Genomic DNA, 23,083 nt, shown 5'->3' with positions numbered 1-23,083 from the left:
GTGTGTATATGTATACATGTGTCTGTGTATGTATGTGTGTGTGTGTGTTTGTGTGTGTATGTTTGGGGTTAGGCGGGGGGAGATGAACGGAAAGCAGTGGACAGAGGCATTGCATTGATTGTTAGGTTGACAGAGCACCAGGCAACAAGCTTCCTAACAGCATTCTGGAAACAAAAAATAAATTTGGTTATGTGCGGCCTAAGCTCACACAGCTAATCAACAGAAGAGTCAGGATTAAATATGCACCCAAGGACCTCCAGCCAGGGAGGAGATAGCATTCTTCTTATCATTTACTCAAGCAGACATTATATTACCCAGTCAGACTTGACCACAGATTGCTTTTTACAGGGAATACCTTATAGGACCCGTGTTTCAAATGGTAAAATACAGCCAGTGAATGGAGAGGTGTGTAGCAAGGATACCTTCTCTCTTCACAGGCAGATCGTTTTGTGTCTACACTCAGCATCAGCAGTCTTCACTCCGCCCTGGCCAGCTTGCTGAGGGCAGGGATGGGTTTTATTGCTCTTTGTACTCCCTCCAAACAAACCAGAATCGTTCCTGGTGCTCTATAGGTGCTCAGGAAAGCACACGTTTCATTAACCTGAATTAGTCTCCAAAGCCAGCTGTACAGAATCCATATCTTGGGGAGCCCTGTGGCTTAACACCCCATCTCTTTGCTCCCTTCTTCCCTGTGCATGGGCCTGGGTAACAGCCACAGCACTTCAGAGACGTGAGGCATGGCCCTGCCTGCGAACTCCTAGGCTGCCCAGCACAACCTCTAGTAAAACACTGACCTGCAGAATAACTTTCCACTTCCTGGAAAGTTTCCTTTCTCACATCTTGAGACGTTTCTTCCGAAGCTTTGGCTGAAGATTTCGTCACCGCCCTCCAGAGCGGTGATTCTTTATTCTTTCCTCTCTCTCACAACCCCCACCTTCTTTCTTGACTTTGGTCATCATTCACCTTATATTCCTTTATGCCTCTATCTCTGGCCTCCCTCTTCATTTCCCTGAGGCAGTTGTAGTAAAGTGACATGCGCGCTCTACTCAGAATCAGAAATCAGGTGGCTTCAGCTTTGCTCCACCTCTTTCTTGTGGTGTACTGGGAAGTTGCTCAGCTTCTTGAAGCCTTATTTTCTTCTTCCACCAAATGAGATAATCCATATCGGTATTCAGTGATACTTTCATTGGCTATGGAGTTGTGAGATGAAACAGTACAGTGTTTGTGCAGCCTTGTAGATACAAATCTCAAAGTACACATTAGGCATTATTACGAATTTCTATCTTTATTTTTTTCTTCCATGTTCTTTTCTCAAAGATTATTCTTAAGGATACTGGAAAGATATACAAAGAAAGGACAAGACGGAAATTAGAATGTTCACCAGGGACAATGTGTAGGTTCTTAGAGACAAACTTAGTTCATTGGAGGACTGAGCCTGAGTAAGGCTCCTTCAGAAACTGGATCGAGTGATGCGCATCTCTTTATGTAGTGTTCCTTTGCGTATTTATGAGCTTCTGCATATAAATAAATGTATAGAGGTATTATAAACTTGACTCACATATTAAAATATTTAATATGAGAATATTTAATAGTCTCTTGTGAGATGAGCAAGGGATATTAGAAAGAGGGAGGGAAAAGAGAGAAGCAAAGTGAGTCGGGAGAAAGGAAAGACGGTCATGGACAGTTAGTGCCCACGCAAAAGAGGGAAAGGAAGAGAAAAGAGATGGGAGGGTGAGCCCTGGGCTCAGGGAGCAGCAGTGGCAGGACTGTCAGCCAGCAACTTAGAGGGAAGATCCCGGAGCTGGTAAGAAGCTGACTGAATATGTGTTGGACACGGCATGTGGCTTTTTATGCAACAGGTTGGATACTTAGAAAGTGAAGTGTGCTAGTCCCTCAGCTCTGGATTTAGAACACCGGAGGCCATGGGTTGTTTGAGGGGATCAATAACTGGGGGTAGGAATAGGCTGGGGTTCCCTCTCTACAGATGGCCAAGGCAATGTCCAGGCTCTGAGGCTGGTGGTCCTCCCTCTCCCCTGCCCACTCCTGGAAGGATTCCTGAAGGTGGCTGATACCAGGAGCCATCAAACATTTGCTCGATAAAGGAGCCTGAGGGAGTGAAAGAGGTTATCGGTCCAGCTTCACATGTGTGCCAAGTGGAAGGAATATATAGTAGAAGGCTACCATATAGTCGGGCAACTAATAGTGATTTAGAGAGAAATCAGGAGGCCTTGGTGCTTCCTTGTGTGGTTTATGGGGAGCAAAAGATGTGCCAGGCCACAAAATTTGTCTTTCTGGCCTTTGAGTTTCCATCATTAAGGGGCTTCCTCTTGAGATGTGGTATACATCTTTTTCTTCACAAAGGCCCTGGTTGAAGTGAAAATAGATTACCTTGAGGGGAAAGTACACTTGTCCAGTTCTTGGCACTGCTATGAAGAAATACCTGAGGCCAGGCATGGTGGCTCACGCCTGTAATCCCAGCACTCTGGGAAGCCGAGGTGGGCAAATCACAAGGTCAAGAGATCAAGACCATCCTGCCCAACATGGTAAAACCCTGTCTTGACTAAAAAAAATACAAAAATTAGCTGAGCATGGTGGCACACACCTGTAGTCCCAGCTACTTGGGAGGCTGAGGCAGGAGAATCACTTGAGGGGAGCCAGAGGTTGCAGTGAGCTGAGATTGCACCACTGCACTCCAGCCTGGTGACAGAATGAGACTCTGTCTCAAAAAAAGAAAAACGAAAAAAGAAATATCTGGGACTCGGTAATTTATAAAGAAAAGAGGTTTAATTGGCTCACAGTTCTGCAGACTATAGAGGAGGCCTCAGGAAACTTACAACCATGGGGAAAGCAAAGCAGAAGCAGGCACATCTTACATGGCTGAAGAAAGCAGGGGAGGTGCCACACACTTTTAAACAACCAGATCTCACCAGAGCTCACTATCACAACGGCACCAAGAGGGATGGTGTGAAACCATGAGGAGCCATCCCCATGATCCAATCACTTCCCACCAGGCCCCACCTCCTACACTAGGGATTACAATTAGACACGAGATTTGGTGGGGACATAGATCGCAACCACTTCACCCATGACTACTTGTTAGTGTTGTTTTAGGATAGCTCCCTTATAAACAGGTGAGCAACACAGTTGGTGTTCAGGAGCTCAGACCCTGGAGTGTAGACTTCCTGTGAGTTCAAGGCCCAGCTCCATCATTACAAGTTGCCAGACTTGGGTGATTCAGTCTACTTCTCAGGGATCTCATTTCCTCCATATGTAAAGTCTCAAGTTTATGCCTCTCTGGTTTCTTTTCTTTCCTTCTTTATTTCTCTCTCTCTCTCTCTCTCTCTCTCTCTCTCTCTCTCTCTCTCTCTTTCTCTCTCTCTTTCTTCTTTCTTGACAGAGTCTTACTCTGTCTCCTAGGCTGGAGTGCAGTGGGGCATGAGCTTGGCTCACTGCAACCTCTGCCTCTAGGGTTCAAGAGATTCTCCTGCCTCAACCTCCTGTGTAGCTGGGATTTACAGATGCGTGCCACCATGCCCAGCTAATTTTTGTATTTTTAGTAGAGACAGGGTTTTGCCATATTGGTCAGGCTGGTCTTAAACTCCTGGCCTCAAGCAATCTGCCCCCTCAGCCTCCCAAAGTGCTAGGATTACAGGCATGAGCCACCCTGCCTGGCCCTCTCTGGTTTTATCTTGGTAGTTGCCTGGCTCATTCTGCCAGTGCTCACAGGGTAGGAGATGACAATCCATTCTGACTTGTCCCATCAATTGTAAGAATGATGGCTTCGATGCTGTGTCATTTTACCACCATTGAAACCTCAAGGAGAAATGCTTTTGACTTAAGGATTGAGAAAACCCAAAATGTCTTTAGCTATTGGGATGTTATTGATGACTCATTTGTAATATCCCAGGAGTCTGAAAAGGATTTATTAAGCTATGTTGTATAACATAGTAGGATTCTACATTTAACAAGTATGTGCTCTCTCTCTCTCTCTCTCCATATACATATATATATTTCTATCTATTCACTTATCATCAATCTATTCATCCATCTCTTGTAATCTATTGTAATCTCGTACTTATTTGCATCATTGTTGAATTAACGTCTGTTTCACTTACCAGATGGGATACTTCAAGACTGCAGGAGCCACATCTGTCTCATTCACTCTAAGTCAGCTCTGTTTGGAACAATGCCAGGCATAGTAGGTGCTCATAAAACTCTGTGGAATGAATGAGTGATCAATGTAACCCTATTACCCAGTCCCAGTCACTCTTCATTCCTGATGTCTCTCTCCTTGCTTACTCTTTCTTGTACTACAATGGCTTTTTAATTTTTGACTTTTTAGTGAGATATGATTCATATACCATAAAATCCACTCATTTAAAGTGCACAATTCTGTGGTTTTAGTATATGCACCCAGTTGTACAACTACCACCACTATCTATTTCCAGAACGTTTCCTTCTCCCCAGAAGAAACCTCATACGCATTAGCAATCATTCACCATTTTCCCTTCTCCCCTGCCCATCACAGTCAGCAATCTACTTTCTGTCTCTGTGGATTTTTCTATTTTGGATATTTCAAACAAATGGAATCATTCAATATGTGGTATTTTGTGTCTGGCTTCTTTTACATAGCATACTGTTTTTGAAGTTCATCCATGCTGTAGCAAGTATCCGTACTTCATTTCCTTTTATAACCAAATATGTTCCAGTGTATGGATATGCCACATTTTGTTTATCCATTCATCAGTGGATAGTGGGTAGTTTTTCCTTTTTGGCTATTATACATAATGTTTCTATGAACAGCCCTCTGTAGGTTTTTGGGAGGACATGCTTTCAATTCTCTTGGGTACGTCTCTAAGAGTGCAATTGCTGGCTCATTGTTTCATTTAATTTTTGTAGGTGTCTCCCTAGTTCTTACTTTAGGTTCACTATTTCTCCTTTCTGTCATCCTTTGGTTAGAACATTTTGTTTTCGTTTTGTCGGAGAGGCAAGAATCTTAGTTATCAGCTGATTGCACCTGGCCATGTATGTAGGCTAGCTGACTGTGGTGGGAACGTGGATTCACTGAATTACAGGAGTTCACTGCAGTAGGCAACCATCTATTGCAACCAGAGCTACACCTGACTATTGAGAACCACACAGACAGGCTAGCCATTTTATTCCCTACCACTAACTATTACCTCATTTATTCCCAGCAAGTCCCTAAAAAATAATCTTACAGATGATTTAGCGCACCATGGCTCCTTGGTGGCACATCTTAGTACAACGCCATGGACCAGCCTGACTCCACAGGACAGGGATGAAGATGGTCCCTTTCGCATTGCAAAGGAGCGATCTGGAATCTTGAAACTTCTTTCTCGTTGGAGCAATAGTGGAGGAACTCAGGGGTGGGTTTGACTGGGTGTGCTGACCATCAGAATACTTTTTGGCTGTCAGCAAGTCCGAAGTTGTGCTGGGGAATGATAACGTCTGATGCCCAGATAAAAGGTTCCAATCAATGAGAGGAAACTTGTCTATGCAATGGAAAACGTTTCACTGTGTCTGACAGAAGCAGGAGTGCAAAGTCATAAAAACAAAGAAGAAAAATTTACTTGCCAATTCCCTGAAAGGCCCCTTTTAAGTATCAAGATTCCTAGAGCTGGGGTGGAGATCTCAGATGTCATCCAATAGGTTATTAATATTTCAAGGATTGCAGAATCATAAAAGTTAAATATGGAGAGTAGCTATTAAGCCTTCTAATCCCTCCACTGCCAATACCCACCTTTTCCTCCTTCCTCTCCACCCATGCAGGTAGGCTGTCAGATCTGGTTTAAAACAATGCCATGGCAGGGCTTCCTCTTTTGCTGCGGTTGTCTCTGGTGAGATCTGACAGGAAGTTGGCCAGAGTGATTTCCTAGATAGGGGCATGAGAGACAGAAGTGAGAGGTGGAAGTAAGTGAGAGGCGTTCTTGTGTGACGCTCTGCAGCAAGGCAGTGCCTGCTGGGGAAGGAGAGGTGGAATCCACAGCCTCAGAGTCATCAGAAGCAGGCAGCGACGTGGAGCGTCTGACTGTGGAGTTGCTCCTACACTTGCTTGGTCATATGGAGTAGGCGCCTACCCTCATGGTTTGATTTGAGATATGCCTAGAGGCTCTCCTCCTTCTTCCAGCTTGGATGTGACAATCAAAACCCACCAGTAGCAATTCTTTCCTTTGGGTTAAGACATGATTCCTTATTAAAATGAAATACTTCTGAGAAAAAGAATACATTAAACCCAATAATCACTCACCTCAAGATATATTTAAGCATCAGATCCTTTTCAAACAGTTTCTGAAGACAAATTTTGATAAGACTGGGGTGGGAGCAGGATGGAAATATGGAGAGGAAAAGTCGACTTCACAACAGAAGCACCTTCTCTGACAAGCTTGTATCTCCAAGCAGCAAAAGGTACTTGTTGGAAAGGAAGCTCAAACCACATAAAGGGCAAGTCCACACTCACCTTTGGCATCAGATTGACTCTTGCCAGTCCTGTGGTCCATTCTCAGTTCCCACACATCATGCCCACTACTGCCAACTGGTCCAAGATGCACCCTGAGGTGGATGAACACTAAGGCTGACTCTCTATGCATCCCTCTTTCCTAACCCAGCTGCCCTCTGCCTGGCCAGAACAGTGCACAGACATCAAAACAACTTTGTACCTCCATTTCACTTGGAGCTCTGAGTGAATTTTCAACTTGCTTCGTGCCGCTGATAGCAGAGCAGGAAACTGGGTCTGCAGACAGAAGTTGCAGCTAGCCTCTTTATCCAAATATATGGCAGGTGGAACAGTCATCTCTCCTACTCCCAAGACATTCTGGTTCTCATCCCCCAAACCGGGGAGTAGTTACTTTACATGGCAAAAGGGACTTTGCAGTTATCATTAAGTTAAGGACCTTGAGATGGGGAGAGTGACCTAGATTATTTAGATGGACCCACTGTAATCACAAGGATACTTAAAGGCAGAAAAATTGTCCCAGCTGTGGTCAGAAAGAGACAGGATGATGGAGGCTGAGGCAGGAGCAATGCTTAAGCCCAGGAGTTTGAGTCTAGCCTGGGCAAGATTGTGAGACCCTGTCTCTAAAACAAACAAACAAACAACTCAAATAAATAAATACATTTAATTAAATAAAAAAGAAAGAGATGTGATGATAGAAAAAAAGATCAGGGAAAATCAATGCTGCTGGATTTGGAGTTAAAGGAAGAGGACCATAAGCCAGAGAATGCAGACAAAAGAGGGAAAAAGATTCTCGCCTAGAGCTTCCAGCCTTACTAACACCTGGATTTTAGCCCAGTGTGACCTGTATTGGATTTCTGACCTACAGAATTGCAAGATAATAAATCCATGTTGTTTCAAGCCACTGAGTTTGTGGTAGTTTGTTCCAGCAGCAAAAGGAAACAAAATGCCATTAGGAAGATTGAGATGAGTTCATCCACCCGTGTCCCTCATCCCCATCCTCCTTGGTCACTTCCAAAATAAAGGCCATCTCGCCATGCCCCCTCCTACACATTCATGCCCATTTAGCTATCCTCTTTCTCATCCCATTCATCCGCCAAAACTTTCTGCTCTGCCCACTGAAATCCCCTTCAATGATGATAGATACTGAGTACTGAGCACTTATTTTCATCTATTATCTTACTTACTCTTCATGCGTTATAAAGCACATCAGTTTGACAAGTATGGAAACTAAGGCTTAAAGAGGTAAAGAATCTTGCCCAAGGCCACTCAGCAGGGAATGACAGAGGTGAGTTCAAATCCAGATCCACCTCCATGTTCTTGGCCTCTGTTGCGATGCTTCCCGAGGGCCATGACATGGGATAGTAGCTCCATGGGGTGTGGATGTGCATTAGGAGGAAAGAGGATTCTGTGGCCTGGGGTCCAGGCCTAACTTCCTATTTTCTCATTGTTGCTGCTGAGGCCCAGGCCACCCTCAGACTCTTGTTTGTGGTCTCTTTCCCACTCTGCCACCTGCCATCCTCTTGGGCCTCTTGTATTTGTGCCATGGATCCATCCGGCCTTCTTCCTTCATAATTCTCTCCATTGGCACCTTTGTTATCCACCCACATGGAGAACAATCCACCTAAGACAGATGTGTTCTGAAACGTCCATCGCAGCATCCAGCCCTCTTCCCAGCTTCCATTCTCTTTCCAGTTTCCTCCCTCCTGTATTCCTTCAACATCTGTTCTTCCCTAACACCTTCAAGTCCTTGGCCCTCCCTTCCTCCCATGTCTATTAGGCCCATCCTGGCTTTTCTAGATACACCTTAGAATCATCTCTGTCACCTCAAACTACTAAACACAGAAGCTCAGAGGTTGGGGAGCAGGCAGCGGTATTGAAACCTCCCCAGGTGATCTTGATGCAGTCACGATTGAGAACACTGCTTACAAGGAAGCTGAACCTTCAGGAGATTCCCCTCAGTCTCTCTAGTTCTGTCTTCTACTGCTCCCCTGCTCTCTTAACCTGGCATGACTCTACCTACAAATGCTTCACATCTGGATAAATCCAATAATCAGCCGTTGCCATCATTTTAGTTAGAAATTTTGGGGTTTCAAGTAACAAAACCTCCTTCAGTCAACCTAAGAGAATTTTAGAAAAAAACTCATTAAAAAGCTGCAGGGATGCAGGTAGGGATCTGAGTGGCCTAGAAATAGGAGAAATAGGGTCTGGAGTACTAGAGGAAGTCTACGAAATTATCTGTATCATCATCTTCATTTCTCTTTGTGCTTCTGCCCCTGTTTCTTTTCTTGCTGCATTTTTTTTTTCTTTTTAACTTCATGGTAAGAATGGCTTCCACCAGTAATTTCTGACGTTACAGTCTCAGAGAAGGAAGACTTAGACGGAAGCTTTTGGATCCAGTTTTAAACCCCGGAGGGAGGGGTTCTGATATACCAAGATGGGATCAGTTTCATGCTGCTGATCAGTCAGTTGTGGCACAGTCACGGCTGCTATACTTACATGAAAATAGGGAAAGTGATCGCTGCTGTTCTTGGGAAACTGGAGAATAGGAGGGAGAACTGCACAGCCAGAACAACAGCAGGGGTGCTGAATCTCAGAGAGGAAATTCACCCAAATACAAGGGGCGGTGCCATTGCAAAGTGTGTTTTACAGTGTCAGCTAGGTCCTTGACAGGGTTCAACAATCCTTTCATTCATTTATAGTCAGTGATTTCTCAGTCACCTAAGCTGATTCCAAACCTTCCCCATATCTTCCCACCACATCCTACTTTATAGAAAACATAGAAACCAAAGGGCACGGAGTCCAACTCTCAGTTACGTCTCTTTGAGAAACCGATCTATGCTCACATCCTTTCTCAGGTGCCTTCCGGTTCTATCACTCCGTCCCTCTATGATATGTCTTCACCTGCTTTTCCTGCAGGTTCTTGACCCTTTACCTGTATCTATAACCATGGTGCAGCCTCTCCCATAAATCTCCCTATGGCCCTTGCTCTTCCTCCCTTCACAGGCTGACTTCTCCCTTCAGATGTGAATTTCCTAATTAATCCTCAGTACGCTCCTTGTGGCTTCTGCCTGCTCCTCCCCCGCCAGCACAAATGACCTCCTAATTGCACAACCCAATGGGTTATTTTCAGACTTTGTCTTAATGTGCACTCTGCTGCATTTGGCATGCTCTTGTAAATATGTCTGAAATAATTTCTTTTCTTTCTGTCCCTGTGGCCATGTCAGGCCCTCTTGAAATCTCCCCTGAACTGGTGCAACGGTGTTCTTCAGGGCTTCCTACTTTAGTCTTACCCACCTCTAGTGGCCTTTAGTGGCCTTTCCACCTTTAGTCTTAGCTACCTATTGCTATTAAAGTTATTCTTAAAAAACAAAAACAAAAAACGAAGAAGTCTGATCACACCACTTTCCCACTTTCAATACTCTCATCATTCTCTGTAACCCACTAGATGGGTTCAAAGTCCTTAGCATGGAATACAAACCATTTATGACCTGAACCCCTCCTACCTATCCAGTCTCATCTCCCCGCTCCCTTCTGTCTCCTGTGCCTGCTCAAACCTAGCTGCTTGTAGCTCTCTCCTCATGCCACGCTCCTGCTCAAACTATTCCTCCCACCACTCTGCCTTGCTGTTTTTCTCTGTCTTTCCATCTCAGCTCGGCGTCCGGTCTGGGTAAAGCCTTTCCTGACTGCCTCAGGTAGAGTTCCTTGTTCTCCTCTTTTTGATCCCTATGCCCCTGTATGTTTCCCAATTGTAGGGCTTCTCACATTGTGTATTTATGATTTCTTTACATATCAGCTTTTCCCACAAGATCAGAGGCTCCTCTAGGGCAAAGGAGATATGTAATAAATAGTTAATAAGCAAATGAATAAATGGGGAAGGGGGTATCGATGGAGACTGGGTTGGAAAGTGAGGCAACACTTGTTGATATAGGAGACTGTGCCAAAAACACGTGGACGATCTCTACCTTCCGGATTCTATCCCCTGATTGACGTTTAGCCTGTTTGCTTGCTTTTGTGGCATATACCTGAATACCGGATGCAGGTAAACAGCATGTCCTTCTGTTCACATCTGCTTCCTTTGATAGCTTCTATCAAGGTATTGCTCAGCTTCTTCTGACTTCTACCTCTTTACTTTTCTCCTTAAAATCCAATTTTGAAGAGCAAGTTGAGGAGCTCAGCTGCTGAAAGATCTTCATTGATTTATTTTTGCCCTCCTTATTTATTAATGGGACCACTTTCTCCTTGATATTTCTTTTTTCTCTCTGATGTATTTATAAAAGCTCTGCTCCTGCCTCTTAACCTGATGCATTAGATTAGCCCAGCCTTCGGGTTTCCTTCTCTCAGCTTTTTCTTTCCATCCATTCTGACTCTAGTTGAGATACTTTTATGTCTTCTGCCCTAAATCCCTACGTCCAGGAAAATTTTCAGCTCATCTGAAACCCTCATGCGGATCCTGGAAGAAATCAAACTGCTGACTTCTTCATCCCTGCATTTCGCTCTTTTAAAAATGACCTTGAGTCTTGATTAGCACGTGGTTAAGAGTGCAATCCTGGAGCCTGGCTGCTGAGGCTTAGATCTCACTTCCACCACTTACTGACTATGTGGCCTTGCTCAAATTACTGAAACTCAAATTGCTTGTGCCTTAGTTTCCTCTTCTGCAAAAATGAGCTTAAGAATATTTACCTCCCGAGGTTGTGTTGAGGATTACCCTTTTTGAAAGCTATAACATTGAGAAGAATGTCTGGCACAGAGTGGCCCTCCATGGGTATTAATTCTTTCCACCGTTTCACCTTCTCCTCCTCCCTCACCTTCCTTTTACTGTGTAGAGTGTGTCCCCTGGTTGGCTGGCATGAAGCATTCAGGGATCAATGCCTCTGGTTAGAGATTTCTTGAAACTATCTGTATGTAATGGTCAGAGGATCGACACAGGCACTAAAGAGCCAGGCCCTGTTTACAAACCCTGGGGATTATAACAAAAGCAAAATGAAAATAACCATCAAGTGCCTACAGGGATAGGCACTATGATAAGTCCCTTGCATAGCTTATTTTACATCATTTCTTCCTTACAGCAATGCTTTAAGGTGGAAATTGTATCTCCATATTTTATAAAGGCAGGAGTTGAACTGTAGTAAGGTTAAAGTTCTTGTCCAACATCACACAGCAGTGAGTAGCAGAACTGGAAATGGAACTCAGATTGGCCTGGCTGTAAAGCCCCTGCCTTTCATTACATGGCTAGACTCTGTCCCAAATAAAAGAGTGTTGTGATTATTTTTCCATGATCTGGTATAAAGTAATTTCAAGAAGGAACTAGAGCCAGCATACCATTGTTCTAGTGTAAGTGAGAGACGAAGTGGCTTGGATGAGTGGGTGACTGTAGGATGGAGGTAAAGGAGTGAATCGGAGTAAGTACTTCATTTCCCACTGCCCCTGGGTGGGAGGAGGGATTGGCATACAGCAGAAACCACACAGCACGGGGCCCTGACATTTTACAGTTGCTCAGGGAATGTCTGTGGGGTGAACACAAGAATGCACAAAAAGTAGCTGAGGTGGGGCTGTGGCAGCTCTTGGGGCTCAGTTCACCTTGGGATGGGGGCAGGGTACTGTGGATGCAGGAGGTCCCAGAGGGAGTCAGTTCTCTGATCAGGGCATGTGCAGAACACCACAGAGGTGGAGCCTATCAGGAGCAGAAGTGCTAGATAAAGGAGAAAAGGTCCAGGGACCTGCAGAGGCTGCCTGCCACCACCAGCTGCTTGGGGAAGGTTTGGTTTGTGAGGAGGAGTCAAACGAGGCCACACCCTCCACTTCCCTCATTGCTGAGCGGGGAGGGACAGCTTCATGATTCCCATGTTGGCTCCATAAGCTTTGGATGAATGCTGAGGGGCAGGTGGCACGCCTGGGCCAAACTACCCGCAAGGGCATGTCTGATTAGAATTTAGAATGACCAGTTTGAGAGGGCCAGGTCACCCAGAGGAGCCTTGTTGTTAAGAGGGTGACTCTGGGAGCCCTTCCTAAATCGTAAGGCCTTGCAGTGACCACCAACCCTGTGGGGCTCTGGCCTCTACCCCACGCCTCTCCTGGCTGCACCTCCCTGAGGGCCTCTTTTCCATCCCTCAGATCACTGAGTCTTTGCCCTTGGCATTCCATCTGCCTCCAACTGTCTTCTCAGCCTCCAAGCCGGGCAGGCCCCGTTGTCTAATTCTAATCTCAACTCCAATGTCGCCTCCCAGGTGGGCTTTTCTCAGCGCCTCATCTAATGCAGAGCCCTACCCCATCAGTCTTTGTCACACCATCCTGTGTGTGATTTTATTTCTAGCATTTGTTGTCGTCTCAGAGTATTTATTTGTTTACTTGCTTAATCTGCCTTTTCCATGAGTTTAAATTCTATGGGAGTAGACGCTTTGATTTGTTCATTGTTCCAACATTAACTTCTTAGAGAAGCTCCCAGCCTGTAGTAGGTGCTCAGTAAATATCTTCATAACAAATGAATGAATGAATCTGAGCATCACCCCTAATGCACCAAACTCAGCTTAATGTGAACGAACTCAGTCTCTGTTTTTTTAAAGATTTCCCTGGTTTCTGGTTCAGAATTCTAGAATGCAGTTTTATAGATATATAAAACAATGGAATTTAGTTGAACGTGATGCCAGGAAGAGAGTTGAATTTTCATAAGATCACAAAAGGGAAGAGAAGAACCCACATGATTATAAAAGACTGCAAAATAATTTGGTGTAAATTTAAAAAGGCATGCTACTGAGCAGAATTTTAATAAATATTATGTCTCCTTATTTGTCTGTTTAGCCAAGAGAAAAGCCATCTTGATGCTTGTTGGGTGTTCAGCACTTAAAAAGTTCAAAACTGAGGGCTGGGCGCGGTGGCTCAAGCCTGTAATCCCAGCACTTTGGGAGGCCGAGGTGGGTGGATCACGAGGTCGAGAGATCGAGACCAACCTGGTCAACATGGTGAAACCCCGTCTCTACTAAAAATACAAAAAATTAGCTGGGCATGGTGGCGCGTGCCTGTAATCCCAGCTACTCAGGAGGCTAAGGCAGGAGAATTGCCTGAACCCAGGAGGCAGAGGTTGCGGTGAGCCGAGATCGCGCCATTGCACTCCAGCCTGGGTAACAAGAGCGAAACTCCATCTCAAAAAAAAAAAAAAAAAAAAAAAAAAGTTCAAAACTGAAAATCAGTGAGAGAAATGTAATCCTGCCTATTTATTTGGAAATGCTCTTGTGGAGAATTCCTGTTCATATTTTTACTGCTTAGTACACATTAGTTCTTTCCTAAAGAAGCTTTACTTGCTCTTTTCTTATTTTAAGGAAACAGAATCAAGCATGCTGATGCTTCTCAAATGCTTCAATCAAGTAGCCATGACCAGAAAGGCCCATTCATCCTTTTAGAGCTTCAACTTCAGCCTTCTTCAGGGTAAGTTCCTTACTTATTTCTGTTACTTGGACTACTGGTTTTCTTGGGGGCTCCATGTATTCTCTTGCTTCCAGGATATCTTTATTTTAAGTCCTGCCTACCCTCGAAATTGAACGTACCAAAATAGCTCACCGTCTAACAGTCAGAATCAACACCCCTTCTCAAACTCCCAATTTACCTTCAGAAATTCCCCTTCTCACTTAGTCTCTGAGAAGTATGAACTGGGGTCCCTTCTCACCCCTTTCCCCCAGCAGCATATATGAACAGTGTCAAAGGCCTCCTGCCTTTTGTGGGGCTGGAAGGCTCCTGAGGCCTTCCTAGTCTTCCTTGGGGCCATTGCTATTCCTTTTATGTCACTCTGTGCCCGCGAGCATGTACCCCTCTCACTCACAGCCTGGGCCTTAGCCTCTGCATATGGGCTGATCGATGAGAATTATTCTTGTGTCTAAGCTGTTCTGTCTCCTGTACCACTTTCCTTAGCCTGCCCTCTCAAAGGAGCAGATCTATCATTAATGGGGAGGCTGGCCCTAAGATTTCTTGGAAAATCCTCCCTGCCAGAGATCCCTGGGCCTGTGGTTTCAACCGCCCTAAGCTCTTCTCACTTATGCGGGAACAGTCAAAGCCAGGGATACACTTCATGCTTATAACTTCTGAAATGCTTTACTTTTAAAACTACTAATACTTAAGAACAACAAGACTTGCAAAAATTCCTTTAAAATAGACTACTTCTCACTCACAGTATCCAGAATAGGCTTAGATAGTTTATTTCATTTAAAAAATATGTGTTGAAAATCCAGTATGTTCAGACACCGAGCTAGATGATGAGGAGTGCAAATACATGGGAAACCTAAAGTCCTTTTAAAGCTGAAACCTGAACATTGAATAGGGGCTAGGGAAGCAAAAGGAGCGGGAGTGTGGGGATAGTGCACCAGGTAGAGAAAACAGCATGGAAAAAATTTGAAGAGGGCCAGGAGTGGTGGCTCATGCCTGTAATTCCAGCACTTTGGGAGGCTGAATTGGGTGGATCACCTGAGGTCAGGAGTTCGAGACCAGCCCGGCCAACATAGTGAAATCCTGTATCTACTAAAAACACAAAAAAATTAGCCAGGCATGGTGGTGGGCACCTGTAATCCCAGCTGCTTGGGAGGCTGAGGCAGGAGAATCGCTTGAACCCAGGAGGCAAAGGTTGCAGTGAGCCAAGATCATGCTACTGCACTTCAACCTGGGCAACAAGAGTGAAACTCCATCTCAAAAAAATAAAATAAAAAGATTTGAAGAGGAGCAAGCTATCTTAATGGCGAAATTTATTGAAGGCCAGGGCTTTGAGCAAAATGAATCAGTGTATGAGAATGGTAGAGATGATATGAGGTTGAAGAGATGGTAAAGACAACTTTGTAGATCATGTTTGAAATTTATAACATCCAAAGTTATTGATGCTATTTAAGCCAGGAGTGATGTGGTCACGTTTGGAATTTTAAAAAGACCTTTCTGGAGAATGGGTTAGAAAGAGTAGAGTATGGAATCAGTTACAGCAGTTAGACAGTAATCAAAGGTGGTTTAGGAAGATGAGGAAGAATGGGCTCATTTAAGATATAGTCTGGAGATCATTGAAAGTAACCAGGAAGCTTCAGCATTGGATAAGATAGGTGGAGGGAGAGAGGGTGGTGTCAGAATAAGCCTTAGATTTCTTCCTTGAATGCTTGCTGTAGAGAGAGGTCTTTTATTTATATTGGTTAAGATTTAGGGAGGAACAGATTTGGAGGCTGGAGATCAAATGCTGAATTTGAGAGAGGTTAAGTTTAAGATGTCTTAGATACAAAGGGAAGATGTCATATTAATGGTTTATTATATAGATCTGAAGAGGAAATAAAAATCTGGGATATTGGTATAACGAAGGCATTTCAGATCATTGGAGTGGGTGAGATTGCCTATAAGGAGATAAAAAAATGCTCCCAGTGTCTAGTTTGTCTTTACGTGATGTTAAATAACTGGTCGATTTTATTGGTAAGTAAGCAGTTTCTTTTTGGCTAGAATTATCTGTTTACCTAAATGGACTTGTTCATCTGGTAACCCTAGGAACTTCTGAAATAGACATGGCAGCATAAATTAACATTTCCCCATTCTTTTTTGGAACTGGTCTCCTGCAACAACACAGAGAAAGAACATTAATTTAACTGTCTCTTTTTAATGTTGTTATTGTTGTTGCTTTTGTAAAACTAGAAGACAGAGGCAGTGTTTGGACTCCAAAATATATTAAAAAGCTGTTGAAAGTGACTCAGATATAGCAGAAGCCATGTGTAAGAAAGTGAAGAGAAACATGGAGAATTCAGAGAAGGTCTTGTGATATCAGGTCTCAGAAAGTACCAGAAAGAAAACATTTCTTGATACCAAGGGGCTCCTTCTCAGTAGTACAAATTTACATTTTTTTCACTTTGGATCTGGTTTGGTTTGGAGAAGCAGAGGAGGTAAGACCCTACAAAGAATGACACAGATGTGCCATACTGGCAGGAAACTGGCATCTCTGTGGCAGCCGAGAAGAAAGGCCTTTGGGTTCTAGAACCTGCCAACTGGAGGGTAATCGTGACTTCTCTCTCACCTACATGAAACTCCCGGATAGAGTTGATCCAGGGAATCTAGCTCATTCAATAATGAGCAATAAAAATATATTAGCACAACATTGGTATACAGACTATTAAAGATGCTAACAGGAGAAATATGTGGCAATAGAAAAAGACCCATCTAAAACCTGTTCCTATAGCATTCATAAAAATTTTGATTAAACATTTTGCTCTGTATTTTTAAAAAAACGAATCCTTTGTCTTTATGAATAAAAACCCTAAAGGAAGCATGTGAGAAATCAGAGAAGACAGGGTAATACCACAGAAGGAGATGATGTGTGAGCTGGCAGGAAAGAAATAGAAAAACACCCTTGAAACCATCAAAGAAAAAAAAGACAAAATTGTAAAGAGGATAAAGTTCGATAGCACCGAAAATATAGTAAAGAACATAGAAAATAGAAGAGAGGAAAGCTAACAAAATAAATGCAAACAAAGTGAGAGTCTAAATGGAATAAACAAAAAGAAAAAAAAAAAGATTGCCCTGAAAGACAGGAGGGAGCAATCCAACACTCACAGAAGTGGGATCTCCAACGACAAAAAACCCAAACAACGAAAATGTGAAAAACAAAAAACATACTTAAAATGGCAGAACTAAGATTGCTATATTAATCATTATAAATAAGCTTAACTCTCCTACTTAAAAAAAAAATCCAGCTTAATTTAAAAAGGAGCGCCTGATTGTGGACAAGAAATGAACCTAAAACAAAGGGACTGAAAAAGATTGAAAATAAACACATAGGCACAAATACACCAGCAAATGACAGCAATCAGAAAGCAGGGGTTGAGATCTTTACATCGGCCCAGGTCGATTGCAGGGCAAAAAGCATTAATGGAATCAGAAAAGGGATTTGAAGATACTAATGTGTGTAAACAATAATGCATCATGAAGATGCCACATTAATGAAATCTGCACACTGACTAGCATAGTCTCAGTATTCATCAAGCAGAAATAACAAAATAAAGGAGAAAAGATAGAAACACATTAAAAATAGGAGACTTTAGGCCGGGCGCGGTGGCTCAAGCCTGTGATCCCAGCACTTTGGGAGGCCAAGGCAGGTGGATCACAAGGTCGAGAGATCGAGACCATCCTGGTCAACATGGTGAAACCCCGTCTCTACTAAAAATACAAAAAATTAGCTGGGCATGGTGGCGCGTGCCTGTAATCCCAGCTACTCAGGAGGCTGAGGCAGGAGAATTGCCTGAACCTAGGAGGCGGAGGTTGCGGTGAGCCGAGATCGTGCCATTGCACTCCAGCCTGGGTAACAAGAGGGAAACTCCGTCTCAAAAAAAAAAAATAGGAGACTTTAAAATTTTTTAACTGGACAAATGAAGAACAGCCAACTAAAGTTAGCCCTGAAACTTACAAAACAAAATCTTCCATTAGACATTTAAAAATGTGCTCCTTAACAATTCTTGCATCAATGAGGAAATAAAAACGCTAGTTAGAAAACAGTGATAATAAAGAATTATGTATCAGCATCTAAGGGACACAGCAAAGTAGTGATCAGAAAAAGACATAAATGCATTGATCAATCAAAAAGAAGGAGTGAACGTAAATGAATTGAGGGGTGGTATCTGTAAGCCCTATCAACACACACTGTCAGCCTCCTGTCCAAGTAGAATGATGTCAAATCCAGTCTAAGTATTTAAGAGAAAGGCAGTTGTACTCTCCCACAGACACTAAGTGCATAGGTACACGTGTCTCGTTTTGAAATATTGGACAGACTTTCTTCTGCCACTTTTTGGAGACATAGGCTTATTAGGATTGCAGAAAGAATCCATCAAACAATTCTCTCCTCTCTCCCCTAGATGAACGTGAAATGAAGAGGTAAAGGGATGTGTGGGTCAGAAGAAGTGGCATACTCAAAACAGGGCAACTGTGGAAGGAGTGTTTCTGTTCACACAGGTGTGGGTGAGGGCAGTGATTGTCAACCTTGGCTGACTTTAGAATCACCTGGAGAGCTTTTAGGAACTATCAATGACCCTAGGCTTTCCTTTTGTAGCAATGTACTGTGTAGCAATTTGTGATGATTTGATTAACGCCTGTTTTTCTGAAGACTGTATGTTTTGTGGGAACAGGACCTTCATCCATTGGAACCTTTCCTGCCTTACCCCGGGTCTAGTTCAGTGCCTGCTGAGTCTTAGGCCAAGGCCCATAATTGGGATTTTCAAGAACTCCCCTGTTGTTTTACTAAGCAGCAGGGTTGGGACTACTGGTGTCAGCGATCCTATAGTAATGTGGAGATGTGTACAGTCACCAAAGGCTAGGAGTAGCCCGGCTGTGGCCATCCATAATTCCAAAGGGGTCAGCAGAGGAAATGTTTATGGGAAACTGAAGTATAGACCAGGCCACCTTGAGGGGAGCAATCATATTAGATCAAGGAACCAAACCAAGAAACAGACGTACAGGAACTAAGCCCAATCTGGTTCTCCTCTCTGCTGGGATTCTGTTACCTATTAGTTGAAGCCAACTGAAAGCCTGAGGGGGCAGAAGCGCGGATGCAGCCGGTACTGTCAGTTTTGGCTGAGTTACATGTGGCATTTGCTTCAGATTGGCCAAGAAGCAAATCCTGGCTCTACCGTTTACTGGCCATGTAACCTTAGACAAATCATTTGAACAATTTCCCCATCTGCAAAATGGGGGTAATAATTCCTTCAGAGGGTTGCTGTGAGGCTATCATTGAGATCAGATGTGCAGGAGGAAATACGTTTGGTTTAAGATCTTAGCTAAAAATCAATCACCCTGAGTTTTGGCTAAAAATCAAAGAAGAGTAACTTTCAGGGCGAATCTTACCTGAATGAATTCTCCTAGAATTAATTGCTAAGAATTAATTCGCTTTTGGGCAATGGTTCTCAGACTGTTTGGAAAGGCAGCAGGCTTAGCAGTTAAGGGCTCCAGGTCCAAAGTCGGTATTAGAACGTGAGCTCTGCCATTGACTAGCAATGCAACCTTGGGGATTTAACTTAACCTCAGTTTCGGCATCTATAAAATGGGGATGGAAATAGAATCTTCCTCATAAAGGGATTTGAGGATTAACTAACATTATGCATGTATAGGGCTTACCATACTACCCGACATTTCAAAGCACACAATAAATTTTAACTACTCTTCTTAAGTTTTGGAAAACAATGGAACCTGATAAGCTAGATTTTGTGCTTCAAAATTCATAAATACAGTAACAAATAAAAGATTCTTAAATAGAACATTTTCAATTTTGTTTTTCCCCTCAGTATATTTAACATCTTTAGTGATAACTAGTTTGTCATCAAATGTGTGGGGCAAGAGAGCATGCTACTTACTCCAGTGGTTTTAGTTTCCCAGAGACTGGCACTTGAGTATTTTCTGGGTGAGCCATGTGGAGAGTTTCAACTGTATTGAGAGATGCGTCGTGCTGAGTATTTCCTGAGTGCCTCTTGTGTGTATCTCACAACTACTCTATGAGGCTCAGGTTCCAAATCGATATTTAAAATTTCTAAGGTTGTCCATATATTATCCGTATTTTAATAAAATATTCAAAATAAATAATTAAGAAGTTAATATGATAGAATAAAATCTATATATTTTGTTGTGTTCTGTAATTTTCCCCATCTTTTATTTGGTCACTTGAATGAACCCGTCGATAGTTCTTATTTGATTATTTCCCATGCCACGCTGTTCAATCGCCCATCACGGCAATAGTGCCTGGAGTTTTGTTTTGCTATTAAACATATTTACTTAGCAATGGGACACACACACACACAAACACACACACGTATACACTTCCTAAAGTTAATACTAAATGACCAGGAAGTTTTCAGAGTACGTGAGTAAGTACACTGTTCTTCCCACCCATCCTATCTTGCTTCTGGCACAGTGAAATTCGGTCTGTTTGGCACAAGGCTCAGCAAATCCTCATTGAACAGCAGGAAATTACGTTGAATTCTCCAACATCCTTGCAATTGCCCAACAGTTAAATCTATCCTGGTTTCTCTTCTTTCTTTAGGGTTCTTCTAAAAAACGAGTTTAGCGTTGCTGACCTGCGTTTCCATGTTCTGATCGCTTCCTCTCTTAGCTCATTGATAAAAGATTTTTCCATAGGAGGCCAACCCGGGTAGGCCTATTATGATTGAGGAAAGGGTCTGGCCTCCTTTGCTTATGAGCTGCCTGAGCCTACCACAGAGGTCATGACTTTAAAAATATTTTCCCCACTCTGAATGGTGTGTGGAATCAATCTAGTCTTTTGACACAGAGGAGCCTTTGAGGCCGACTTTGCCTGCGGTAAACGAGCCTGTCTCTTGCTTTCCTATTCCCAGTCTGGTGAGCATCTTCTGATGGGGCCACTGGTGTCTGGGGAGGGGAAGAAGCCTCCCTGATTCGAGGCGAAACTAGAGTGTTGGCACCACCCCGATGAGGGATACAAATATATTTGCCCCTGGTGAGCTGTTTGTAATTAATGCGTGCTTTGTGGTTTTAATCTTTCTTTAATCTGTAAAGCTATAAAAATTTACAGCGTCATTTTAGAATCAAGAAAAAAAGCTAAATTGCACAGCTCGGTCCTTAAAGTTAACCGATTTCACAAGATCACAACTGCAAGGAGAGTGTCCGCAGAGGCTCTTTCTGTGCTCTTCCGTTCTCTTTCCTCAGTGGTCCTGTTTTGTTCCCTTATCCAGAAGTCACTGGAAACAGGAGAACCATCTCTCCACCTGTTTCTGCCTCAGAAACACACACAGCGCCCCAAAGAAAATAAACAATACAGGACATGCTCTATAAAGCAAAGGGAAGAAAAGAACATCTTAGGTAAATACCAGACTACTTATTTTATGATTTTTAAATGTCATTTTTGCTCCAATATTGACTTTTTTTTTACGGAGGATGAATTATAGATCCTGCAGCACTGGGAGAGACCAGGGTTTCCTTTCTTCGACACAGCTGGTCAAGTTAAGAACTGAAGTCGTGGTAATTAGTTACGAGTTTCTTAGTATGGAAGCCCAGACTGCGGAGAGAACCCTGCGAGGTGACCCCTCCAGGGAAGACAATGCACCCGGGAAAGGACTGGAATGGGCAGTGAAGAAGCACAAAGCAACATCCCAATCTTGTTGCTACAAACAGATGTTGCCGCGGGCGCTCACTTGCAAGAACGAAATACAACACAATCCCTCATTTGTCTGACCAGGCTTCTCTCTCCAAGAATTGGTTTTGAGGCAAATTATTTCAGGGTTGCACAGGCTGGTAAAAGGCAGTGGGATTGGAAGCTATCGTCCTTGGTGACCTCAAGTCTCAGAAATGATGCCGTAAAAGTGAAAGGGGTTGAACAGGGGTCAGGGGGAGACTTGGAGCCAGAAACCAGGTCACAAGGAAGGAGGGGGCAGCCAGACTTCCAAGAAGAGGTTTTGAGAAACTAGCTAGAGGCAGCGGGTGTGAATTGAGATTCCTGGAAGGAGGTCATGGGAGGCTAAGGGGGAAGGAAAGAGAAAACTAAGTTAGTATCAACCCTGCCCTTGCCCAGGATTTTGATTGTTCTCTCAGTACCTATACAGACAGAGAAATGCAGGCTTAAAGAAATGGAGATTGAATTAGGGAAATTCAATTTACCAAGACAAAAAGAAGTTAATTCAGATTAAAAGGGGTTAGGATTTGGTGAAGGAAAGCCCTTTTGCTTTGTTTAAGGAGGTTGTTTGTTTTTTAAATCAAGTTGTGTATATTAACTCGCCCTATCTTCCAACTCGCTTGTGTAGGCAAGTGAGCCTACTGTACTTTTACGTGTTTTGCTAAAAACCATTCTATTAGAAGTTAAAGGCAAACACTCCTATAGACCTATAATTACTTAAATCTTCAATTTGCTGCTCTCCATCTACTTTCCTTAATCTAACTGCTTCTATAACAATAAGTCATTATTGTTGTTGCTGCTTTGGAGATAGTGTCTTGCTCTGTCACCCAGGCTGGAGTGCAGTGGTGCTATCATACCTCAACGTAACCTTGAAGTCTAGGGCTCAAGGGATCCTCTCGCCTCAGCCTCCCAAGTAGCTGGGACTACAGGCATGTGCCACCATACCCAGAGAAAAATTTTTTAATTTTTTTAAATTAATTTTTTAGTTTTTCATAAGAAAGAGGTCTTGCTCTGTTACCTAGGCTGGTCTTCAATTACTGGCCTCAAGCGATTCTCCTGCCTCGACCTCCCAGAACACTGGGATTAAAGGCATGAGTGTAAGAAGCCATTTTGAGAGCAAGCAATACTACCGAGAATAGTGAACATTTGTTGAAAATCCATTGTATGCCTATCACTGCGTTTGTAACAATAATATTAACCAGCTCCTGTATAGCACATCTCTATCTAGCTATCATCTATCTATCATCTATCTATCTATCTATCTATCTATCTATCTATCTATCTATGCTAGGTGCCAGGCATATTTTATGAGGGCTACATATAACAGTAAACCCCATGACAACCCTATAATATAGGTACTATTTTTTTCCTGCTCTTTTCAGATGAGAAAACCATGGCTCAGTGAAGTTAATGACTTGACCCAAAGTTACATAGGTAGCGAGTGACAGAACCAGTATTTGAGTCAGACTGCTGGTTTCAGAGTC

This window comes from Saimiri boliviensis, chromosome 13 (genome assembly GCF_048565385.1).
Source record: "Saimiri boliviensis isolate mSaiBol1 chromosome 13, mSaiBol1.pri, whole genome shotgun sequence".
NCBI lineage: Eukaryota > Metazoa > Chordata > Mammalia > Primates > Cebidae > Saimiri > Saimiri boliviensis.
Note: the sequence above shows the minus strand (reverse complement) of the source record.